The sequence below is a fragment of the Panthera tigris genome, chromosome C1 (genome assembly GCF_018350195.1).
Source record: "Panthera tigris isolate Pti1 chromosome C1, P.tigris_Pti1_mat1.1, whole genome shotgun sequence".
In the NCBI taxonomy this organism is placed as follows: domain Eukaryota; kingdom Metazoa; phylum Chordata; class Mammalia; order Carnivora; family Felidae; genus Panthera; species Panthera tigris.
The window spans coordinates 161575243-161587068 of NC_056667.1; the positions used below are offsets into that span (position 1 = coordinate 161575243).

General features: G+C 45.1%; 1 protein-coding gene across 1 annotated transcript in view; it reads right to left on the reverse strand.

The window, feature by feature from the left end:
• The window catches only part of WIPF1 (WAS/WASL interacting protein family member 1), a 122824-nt gene extending 111247 nt beyond the window's left edge, over window positions 1–11577 (reverse strand). Inside the window, exon 1 of the mRNA XM_042994726.1 lies at window positions 11457–11577. The gene's annotated coding sequence lies outside the window, so the exon portion shown is untranslated. The remainder of the gene's footprint in view (window positions 1–11456) is intronic.
• Window positions 11578–11826: the final 249 nt, after the last annotated feature.

An 11826-nucleotide genomic window follows, 5' to 3' on the forward strand; every position in this document is an offset into this window, starting at 1 on the left:
GGATGTGTATACGCATATAGTGAGGTAGTGTGATTTTCACTGGATGTAAATAAAACAAGATCTGCTAGGCATACCTGGACAGCGTCTAGCGGAAATCCCACCTCCACCAATGACATTACAAAGAAAATCTCAGGGTAATAGCTAATGGTCTTTCTTCAGCAAGTACACAATGAGATTCAAGCATAAGAACTCAGGGAGTTTGCAGAAATATAACTCGATTTTATATATTACACATAACATACATACACTATTTTAGCTAAATGAGAGATGCCACTTGTTTATCAAACATTTAGTCAAAAACAGGCAAGGTGAAATTTCAGAGTCATTGGGCCTCTGACTGATAAGTTAAAATGTTTCTGAGTGCACTGTTTATAGACGGTGCCCAATGGGGAGCCGCTGTAAGCCCCTGAACAGGCATCCCAGACATCCTCCGAGCCTCAGTCTCCCCATCCCTACAGCTTTCTCCACTCAACTTCCACATAGTGTTTTATTGTTGTCAAGGTCACAGGACCACTGGCATTCAAGCCGGAACTGGAAGTGTTGAGCTCCTATCTTTCTGCTCTGTCCACCTTCCCACTCTACTTTGACCAGAGGATCCAATGTAAAAGACATCAAATAAATGAGCTGGTTGATAGCAGGACTTCACCTGAAAGTGGCTTAATTTTCAAGAGTCCACACTGCCTCTGAGGCTTGAAAGGCATCTAAAGGCAGAGGCAGAGCGAAAGGAAAGGAGAGCACAGGGGCCACGTGTATCAGTACATGGGGGCCCTCAGAAGATGCGAGCGTTCGCAAATCCCAGCGCTGAGACTATGGTAGATCTCGAGAGAAAAGCTGCCAATTCCCCGGGGGAGGTGGGGGGGAACTACTCTCCCTCCCCATTGACCACTCACCAGCTAAAACCTAATGGCAGCTGCCTACCAAGGTTAGCCCTACCTGAAGCCACCCAGGCAACAGGAACCCAATCCCACCTCAGGATTCTGGGAGTCTGGACCAGTGGACTTCTGGCCTTGAGCACGACTTGTATTTTTAAGTGGTGGAGGGAGAGTTCAGGGTCCCTCAGATTGGGCCACGCGGGGAGACACTGGGTCTAGAGACTTCCCCGTTCTCCTCAGACGCCCTGTCTTCCTATAGCAAAGTCTCCAGCAAGGCTGACTGCGAGAGCCAGAACACGGGACTGCGTTCTCTGAACCCACTCAACTTTCATGGACCTTTGGGGCTCTGCACAAGGACACCCACCCTGAGGAACTGCTCTGGCTACATCAGGTCAGGACTCCAGCGTCTGCCTCTCTTGGGAACTCACGTCCTCTGCCCGATTTAGCTCCCTCTAGTCAGACATGTCAGTTCGCCTGTCTGGTCTGGGGCCGCTTTCCCAGCATGAGGCCCTTGGCTTGTCGCAGCTCTGGCAGTTTGGGCAGAACATACAGACTTATCTTTCAGGGGACTCTGATCTGGACAATTCAGACTCGTTCAGGAGACTCCGTCCTTCGAAGGTATGACTCGGATGTGTTCTTTTTCTGAACAGGACATCCCTTTCTGAAGCATCTGAGCCTTTAAAACACTAACATTAGAAACAGAGTAAAACTTAATGAAGGCAAACATCAAGGACTCACAGGATTTCTTCATTTTCAGTTCGGACTTCTGCTGCCCAGACACAATCTTTCTGCATCTGCATCAGGTTAGCTACAAAGCCCTGTCATTATTCTGGGCTACACAATGCTGGCCCGACCTCCCCGAATACAAGAAATTGTGCTGATTGATTTAGTTATTCTGTTCCTATAAACGACCCCAGTTGTGCAGATGTTTCTGATTAACCAATGTACTGCTGGAGTTATATACAAATAATTTTCTAATGAACTCAGCGACTAGCAGAACAGGAGACGTGGGATCTAGTCCCACCTCCCAGAAAAACAAGCAAGAGCAACGGTGCAGGGGCTTTTCAGCAATGTTCCAGGTTTAAATTCCTATCTGCTGTGATTCACTTTTTCCTCTTGATGTAATCCGCTATAACTTAGAACGAATGCTCTCAAAGAACCTTTGTCTTCAGATTTCTGGACTCGAAAGGGAAACTCCGTTAGCTCTGCGAGCTCAAAACTCCTTTAAAATTTCCCATCTTTTGTATTTCATAAATTTCTGTTTTTATTAAAACATTTATATTTCCGGAGACAATTTCTTAAATAATATACTTTTACGAGGAGAAAATTGGGACTGAAGAGTCTACATTGACTTTATTATAAAGAGAAATCAAGTGTTTTGTTTCACTTCAATACAGAACGATTAGGCTCAGTGAGGTTAGGCTCAAATTTTTCTCCTCCAGTTCTAGAAGACAAATCACACGAACATTAGAAAATTAAGGAAAAGACAAGACATGAATAATTCAAATGAATGGGATTTTTTAAAGTAAAGATAGTGACAAGTGCTCCCTGCAGAAATCATTTGAAACAAAACAGGAAACAGATTAGAAAGCTTATCCTTCTAAAATAAATTATGCTGGCAAGGATATGGGGGAAACAGATATTTTCAAGTAGTGTTAGTGGGACCGTGAATTACTACAACTTTTGGAAAGTAATACCACTTTGGGGACTCTGACAGACAAAGATAAAAGCTTCTGTATGTTAGCTCGTTCAAATTTACACACATGGATGTTCAGAGAAGAACTGTTGCTATATATAGCACAAAACTTGAAACAACCTGAATGGTTAAATTGTGGCATGTGAAGCAGCCATGATATAAATAAATGAGTTTTTTAATTTTTTTAAATTTTTTTTTTAATGAGTTTTTTGATTTGGAGAGAATGTCTATGATGCTTTGGTATGTTAAAAAAAAATCTGCGGACCTCAAAAAGATATCCGCACTCCCATATTCATTGCAGCATTATTCACAATAGCCAAGAGAGAGAAACCACCTACGTGTCCACTGGTAGGTGAATGCATAAAGACGATGTACTATATACACACCATGGAGTATTACTCAGCCGAGAGAAAGACATCCTACCATTTGTGACAACATGGAAGGACCTTGAGGGTATTATGCTAGGTGAAACAAGTCAGACAGGGGAAGACAAAATGCCATATGATCTGGCTTAGTGGAATCTAAAGAGCCAAACCTGTAGAAACAGAAAGTAGAGTGGTGGTTACTAGGAGCTGTTGGGGGTGGGGGGGAATGGGGAAATGTTGGTCAAAGGGTACAAACTTGTGATTAGATGAGTAAGTCCTAGGGATCTAATGCACAGCATTGCGATTATAGTTAGCAATAGTGAAACTGCGTACTTGAAAGTATATATTTGCAATCATACATGCTCTCCCCACAAAAGAGAAATGATAATTATGTGACAGTGATGGAGGTGTTAAAGCTATGGTGGTGATCATATTGCCATATATAACTGTATCAAATCAGCACACTGTACCCTTACACTTACACAATGTTATATGTCAACTGCATCTCAACAAAAAAATCTTGTAGCCTAATGTGTATGTTCCTATTTTTAATAGAAAAAAAATATATGTGCACATGCATTTGTATATAGTTATATAAGCAGAGACAGAGGAAGGACACATCGTGAACAGATAATACTACCTTGAGGAGTTAGAATCTGAGTGAGATAAGAGAAAAACTATTAGCCTTTTCTTCATATAGTTCTTCCATTTTTGTCTTAAAATTTTTTTTTGATGTTTATTTTTTGAGAGAGAGAGAGAGAGCACAAGCAGGGGAGGGGCAGAGAGAGAGAGGGAGACACAGACCCAAAGCAGGCTCCAGTCTCTGAGCTGTTAGTGCAGAGCCCGATGCAGGGCTCGAACTCGTGAACCATGGAGATCATGACCTGAGCCAAAGTCGGATGCTTAACTGAGCCAGAGACTGAGCATTTGGTCTGGTGGCTTTCTGAGCTCCAGGACACACACCACTTCATCACAGCAACGTAGAGGTGATGCACACAGAACTTCTGTACAGAAAGGGGTTTTATGATTTAAATAATACCACAGTAACACATTGTCCTTTAACCAGTTGAGAATTTTTTTCCTTTGCTTCTCCCACTTTCTTATCAAGAAAGGAAGGAAGGAAGGAAGGAAGGAAGGAAGGAAGGAAGAAAGAAAGAAAGAAAGAAAGAAAGAAAGAAAGAAAGAAAGAAAGAAAGAAAATTAAAGGAGAGAGATGTTTAAATATAGAGGTTTTAGTTCCAACATCTTATAAAATGTCACTCAAGACTTGCCCTAGTTTTAACAATAATCTAATTTCTGAATGTGTCTCAAATCACAAAAAAAAAATTTTTTTTTTAAAACAGTGCTTAAAACTCTAGGGAAAAGAACAGTATGAAATTTTACTCAAAAAAACCTGAGATATTTTAAATTGACTCTGTGGGTTATTTCTTAACCCATGCATGGCAATCAAATCTTGGCTCTCATAGATAAGAATAGGCACTGCTCAACATAAATTGCTATACTACTTCCTAAAAAGGTTTTTAAAAGGTCTTCAACTACTCTGCCTTTTTTCCAGACCCTCAAAAACTGAATTGGAAATTTCAGTAGCATCTGAAATCCTGTCTTAGTGTCTCTCAGCCTGCCTTCTGGGATCTGGGAAAGCAAACAGCTTAGACTTCTCTCATTCTCCCTCTCCACCCCTTTTTCTCTCAAATCCATACCACAGTCCTTCCAGAAAGTCCCTCCCTCACCACCTACATGTGCTGCTTATGACAGGGGCCTGTTCAAGAAGAGCCCATTTTTTCCCTCTTTTATCTCAGGCTGATCTGACTGTCTCCATTATCTAAATATCCATCCCCACAACACAAGACTACTGTGGTTAAGACACTGATCTCACTGTTTACATTTTCAGGAAAAAAAATAGCTAGGGTACATGTTTTCTCAAGATCTTCTCCAAGGTCTAAAGGTTCTCTACTTTTAAATCTATTCTGCTGTGAGGGTGGGAGCAGGGAAGTCTCAGCATTTCTTGAAATATTACTTGGTAACATGTTTAACATTTCAACATTGCGTCACTCTGGGATGTGGCCACATTTCTCGTGTGGTCCTTCTCAGGCCTAAATTCTCCAGTCAACAGACATAATCTCCTGCATATGTCTATAGAAAAATGCATGGAGGGTTTCAGAAATGGGTTGGGGAGACACAAGTGGTTGAAAAGCAAGAAATTCAACCAACTGCCCATTTGGTCTGTGTACGCCAATTAAATGACTATAGTTATTCTGTTAGTGAATGAATGGTTGTTGGACTTGACTCAATGGATTAATTATTTGGGCATCATTAGCAAAAGCCAGCAGGTGAGCTGATGGTCACTGAACTGTGCAATAAGAGTGCAAACTCTAATGAGTGACTGTGGACACCAATAATGCACCAATCATATATATATATGCTATATGTATACATAATATATATATACATACAGTATATATATTATGTTTTATATATACATAATATATACATATAGAATACATAAAATGTATATATATGATATATACATTATTGCTACAGTAGAATTCTATGCAGCTGTGAGAATACAGTAGTCCTAGAGGCACTTGGATGGCTCAGTTGGTTAAGCATCTGACTCTTGATTTCAGTTCAGGTCATGCTCTCACGGTTCGTGAGTCTGAGCCCTGCATTGGGCTCTAAACTGATGGTACACAGCATGCTTGGAATTCTCTCTCTTTCCCTCTCTCTCTGCCCCTCTCCTGATGGTGCTCTCTCCATCTCAAACTAAATAAATAAACTTAAAACATAGTAGTACTATGTCCAAGAAATACTAAAAAGGTAAAACAAACAAAATGCAAACAATATCCATGTAACACAGTCTCAAATATGCAAGTAGATGGTGGGGGGGGGGAGGCAGAAGAGGGAGAATAGGAGAAATGTAACCAACTGCATTTAGTTGTTGTAACGAGGTAAGGTGTACATATTACACATATTTAAAGTAGTCAAGTATTATGAAAGAACAATTTATATATTTAAATAATATAAACATATATAGATATATACTAAGTGGAGTATGTATTGTGTAGGTAAGAAAATAGAAAATAAATAAAAATAAACTTTTAAGTTGTAGTGGTCTCTTCTTTATTTTAGAATACTCTCCTTTTATTGACTATTAGCAAAGTCTATTATTTTTCTTCTTAACAAGTATTTGTGGCCAAGTTGAGGAATCTACAGGATTCAACATCAGGTGAAGAGAAGGGGCAGTGTGGAGAAGAAAAGGCAATGCAAAGGCATCCAGATGGGAATGGAACATAATAGTTTAGATGGAGCCCACCACATGCAAAGCAGTATATAATATGGATGAAGGTGAAATTGAGGGTCAAGGGTGCAGAGTTTGGAATCAGAATGGCGTGGGTTTACATACTAGCTCTCTCACTAGCTATGTGACCTTGGGCACATTACCTAACTTCTCTCAGCCTCAGGTTCCATGTATATGAGCAGAATCTACATCACAGGGTTGTGTAGCTACTAAATGATTCAATTAAATGACACACAGTAAGTGGTAACATTAAAGAAAGCAAGTGGAAGAAGGAGGGAGAATGGAAGGAAGACAGGGAGGAAGAAAGGAAGGAAGGAGAGATTTTTTTAAAGCTTAGGCCAAATTTAAAGAATTTGATTGTCTTAATGTAACTAAGACATACAAGAAAATTGAAAAGAAGAAACTGTGTTATACTGGAAAGATGGCTTACTAGAAGAGGAAAAAAAATACATCCATAGTGAGTAATGCTAAAATGTTAAATAACATAACACCACAGTGACATGTTTTTACAATGTGAGCCATGCTTACTGAAGCTTCTAAACTAAAATTGTAGGTGACTGTGTCTCCTGTCTATCTTAGCTAAGTTCTTTTATTGAGTATTAGCAAAGCCTATTTTTTGACTTCTCAGCAAGTATTTACGACTGATCTGAGGACTGTAATGCTACGCATGCATCCCAGGAATCCACACAGGGGCCACCCCACGGTTTTAGGTGCTATTCCTGTGACCTAAGCAGCCCAGCCTTGGGCAGGCAGTCTAATCCACTGGTCACCCTCACACTGGTGATGGCCACCATGATTGTTACTATGTGCCACTTCCTAGTGCCAAGGGACCAGGGTATAGTGCGTCTTGTCTTTGCTTTCCCACCCTTTATCTGCCCAAATAACTTCAGCAGAGTAGGCTTGACTGGGTAAGCAGATCACAGGCTGCTGGCCCCCAAACACTGAGATTCTGCTCTGTGAGATTCCTCCTTCTCCAGCTGTTAAGAGAATACACGAGGTGATTGGGGTGAAAACACTCAACAAATTACAGACTGTTAAGGGATTATTATATGTTAATTTATACAAAAGGCTGTTGCCATGTTTAGGCTGTTTTTGTATTTCCATTTGACAAAAGGAATGCCAACAGTGTTTTGCATATACTAACACTGGTAATAGTGATGATAATGGCTCACAAATACCAAGCGGCAGCAGCAGCACAGTCCCGGACAATCTGCTAAACAATCCACGACCATGACTTCACTGGACCCTCGCAGCCCTACAGGATGAGGTGGTTACTCTCATTTTAAAGGCAAAGAAACAGAGGTCAAAGAACTTGCAGAAGACAGAGCTGGCACCAGAAGCAAGATCGACCCAACCTCCAGACCCATGCTTTAACCTTGCACGTGACAGCGTATCAGCACAACCTAGGGGAGGCGGCTCTCAGCAAACAGATTCTGGGCCTCACCCAGATTTACAGAATCAAGTTTTTATAAGCTTCTAGTGACACCCATGGCGAAGGACCAGAATATTTCAATACTAGTCCATGTGTGTTAAGCAGAACAGCATGACTTAACTAACTGTATGACTGTATCAAATAACTGTATTATTACAAAGTATTCAAGAGACAGAATTATTCTGACCTGACAGTAATCCCTACAGGGTAGGAACAAGTGACAAATGTTGGGCTGGGTGATACAATGAGGCTGAGGGATGAAGCATTAATTTGTCACAGCGAAGTGGAACCAGAACTGTTCCTCACTGGGGCAGGGAAGGGGGACCGCAATGGCGACGGGCCCATTAGCCTTCCTATGCCTGGCCCAGCAGTATTTGTTAAATGGGCAAATCAGTGAAGGATGGACTCCCCCCAGCTGGAAGCAATTTCACTCTCCTCAAAATTCCTTGTATTTGACCTGTATCTTTTTTTTTTTTTTTTTTTTTTTTTACCTTATTTACCACATTCTGACTTGCATTTCACTGTTTGAAAGCTGCCTCATCTCTACCAGAAGGTAAGGGTCCAGGGGCAAACTCCATCTCTTTCTGAGCAATGTCTCCCACTCCACTGCTGTGCCCTATGGCACAGCGGCGACCCCTAGCAGGGACCCTCAATGCTAAATGAGTATCTGGCTGGATTCCAACTGAGATTGGAATCTTCACTGATGTGGGTCCTGGCTATTCTCCAGGCTATGCCTCCCAACCTTCCAACACTTGGTGTAACTGTGGACTGCTGGGACACACTGGTGGAGAGACCTCTGTATGGGAATCATGAGGAATTTGGTGGGCCTCACCGGAGGGCAGGCTTCAGGAAGACCATAACTCTGGGAGACAGAATCCTGAATACGAGATGCTTAAAAACAAAGGGATTATAGCCAACAAATAAAAGGTGCTTTTCTTTCGTTTTGTTCTCCTGCTGTGCACTGCAGAAACCATATGTTTCCTAAAATTACAACCATAGTTAGGAACACCCTGAAATATCAGACAGTGACATGGACCCAGGAATGAATACTTCCCACAAAAGTAAGCTCATCCCTGGCCAGAGCACCTGAGACAGTACATTTGAAAGGTAAGAGCATACCAACTTCTCTCCCCCCCTTACCACTTGAGCTCTTTATCACTCTTTTATCTTGGTGCTATACACTGCATGGTGTCCCTCTGATGCCTTGTGCTGTGCTGCCTTTTGCTGTTTCTTACTTCATCACCCTACCTGATCCTCACACCATGTGATGGACAAAGAGCAAAGTTTATCAACCCCATTTCTTGGATGAGGTAAGTTGAGTCTCAAGTTGCATGATATGCCAAGGGCACACGAAAGTGGCTGAACCCCCACAAGAGATTTAATTGGGGAAATAAACAAATGGAAGAAGGCACGAATGTCTCCAGTTGTAAGTAATTTCCTTGTCTGTAAACGTCCCAGAATTTTATCTGACCTTGCTTACAAATCACTTTGCTCTATATTACCAAACCCAAAAGAGTTCATGTGCTCGCCAGGGAGCCAAAGTGATGGCAGGGTTGGGTAGGTCCCAAGGAAGAAGATGACATGACTAAAATGTTCAATAACATCTTCCAATGACTGATAAATGGAGACAGAAGATGTGGTATATACACACATATATACATGGTATACACACACACACATACACACACACACACACACACACACACACACACTGAAATATTACTCAGCGATCAAAAAGAATGAAATCTTGCCATATGCAATAAGATGCATGGAACTAGAGTGTATTATGCTATGTGAAATAAGTCAGAAAAACACAAATATCATAGTTTACTCATGTGGAATTTAAGAAACAGAACAGATGAACATAGGGGAAGGGAAGGAAAAATAAGATAAAAACAAACCAGGAGACAAACCATAAGAGGTTCTTAAATACAGAGAACAGGGGCACCTGGTTGGCTCAGTCGGTTGAGCGTCCAGCTTCGGCTCAGGTCATGATCTCGCGGTCTGTGAGTTCCAGCCCCGAGTCAGGCTCTGTGCTGACAGCTCAGAGCCTGGAACCTGCTTCGGATTCTGTGTCCCCCTCTCTCTCTGCCCCTCCCCGACTTGTGCTCTGTCTCTCTCTGTCTCAGAAATAAATAAACATTTAAAAAAAAAATAAAAAAAATACAGAGAACAAACTGAGGGTTGCTGGCAGGGTGTAGGGTCAGGGGATGGGCTAAATGGGCGAGGGGCATTAAGGAGGACACTTGCTGGGATGAGCACTGGGTGTTATATGTAAGTGATGAATCACTAAATTCTACTCCTGAAACCAATACCGCGCTATATGTTAACTAACTTGGAGTTAAATAAATTTTTTTAAAAATCTGCAAAGTCTAGCCTGCACACTTCCGTAACAGCTAATGGGCTCCTACAGATAGATGGGGGTTTTTTGGTTCCCGAGAACCTCTCCCTTGAGGGGATAACAGGCAGGTAAAGACACAGAGCAAGAGCAGAAGGCAGTGTTGTGAGCACCAGAAGAAGAGGCAAGACGCAAAATGCTGATGGCGTACGGGGCTCTCTCAACTCAGAAAGTCAAAGGGTAATTTATACAAACTACAAACCAAACCAAACAAAACCTCCTTGGAGTTACTTCATCCGTTCTAGGAAAAGGCATTTTTGAGGAGGAAAAATATGCCAATGACTCAAAGTGAAGCTAAAGTATTGTTTTGAAATTGCCTTGGGAGACTGGCAGAAGAAAACCCACCCAGGGTGGGACTGTGTCCAGGGACTCCGCGGCAGCACTGCCTCGACACGCAGGGCCAGCGATTGAGGGTGGGGTCCAGGGACTATCCGGGGGACAGCCGTTACATGCAACTTTAAGAAAAAGGGACAAAGTCTACCCGGTCACTGCTAACAACTTGAGAGCGTTCACCAGAACGGAGATAAGGCCAGAAGCCAGAGGCCCAGGAAGGAATATTCCTCTGGGATAACGCAGGACCAAGAGCGGGCACAGACACACCCTTTGTTAATTTCAAAGTCTAACCACCAGTCGAAGTCGCCTCCGACTGGGTCAGCTGGTTTCTTTTACGCTTGCAACGTTCTTCAACGGTTCTTTTTTAGAGAGAAAAATGTGTTCGCAGAAAGAGGTAGGGGGAGTGAGACTGAAGTCAGGCTGTCCGGAAAGTCCGGGAGAGGCCCCGGGCAAGGGGAAAGGCGCTGACGGGGACTGGAAGCGCCTCTAAGGTCAATGCGCACATCTAACCCGCGCGTCTATACCGACCACAGAGCGAGCAGCGGGCTGCAGGCGGGAGCCCAGTTTGGGGAGCCGCGTTGCGAGATGAGCTCGATTCCACCAGCGGAGAAGGCGAGGCGGTTCCTGGGCACGAACCGGCCCGGGGATACCCGAAAGTCCCCATCCGCCCGAGCTGGGGGTGTAGATGCGGCCCCAGCGCATCCCCGTCAAGCCCCTGCCGCGGGGAACTACGGCCGCCGCGGGTCCCGAGCCCCCACCCCACTCCTCCCCGCCGCGGCCCCGGGGTCGGGGGAGCCCAGGAACGCGCGCGCCCAGGCGGGAGGCGCCCCGCGCCCGCGGCCCCGCCGTCCGCGGCCCCTTCCTTCCCGGCCCGGCCCCTCCCGAGGCCGCGCGCCCGCGCCCACCGCCCGCCGCGGACGCAGCCCCGACGCCTCCGGCCGCCCCCGGCCGCTGCCGCGCGGCGCTCCCCACCCCGCCGTCCAGCCCTGCCCTCCCCGGCGGCCGCGGGCGTCTCCCCGGGAGCCGCCTTGAGACCCCGCGCCCCGGTCGCGCGTCCCTTACCGCGCAGCGGCTCCGGGCGGCTCCAGGGCCCCGCGGCGCGCGGGGCATTTTTTTCCGGGAAACTTCTCCCCGGTCCGTAGGGCTGAGCCGGCCGGGCAGGAAAAGTGCTCAGCGCCGGGAGGCTGCGACCATCCGGGAACTTCGCGGAGATGTAAACCCTCCCCCTCGACTCCCCGTCCCCCCCGCCTCCTGCGGCCCCGCCACATGTGGACGCGCCGCGAGGCCGCCGCCGGCCCTTCGCCCTCTCCTCCGGGCGCCGCGCCCGCCCCGCCTTTCTCCCGAGCTCTGCGCCCCTCTCCGCCCCCGGTCGCCCAGAGGAGCGTGGCGAGAGTGGGGTGCTAGGTGGCTGGGGCTCGTGGGTCCCTGTGTC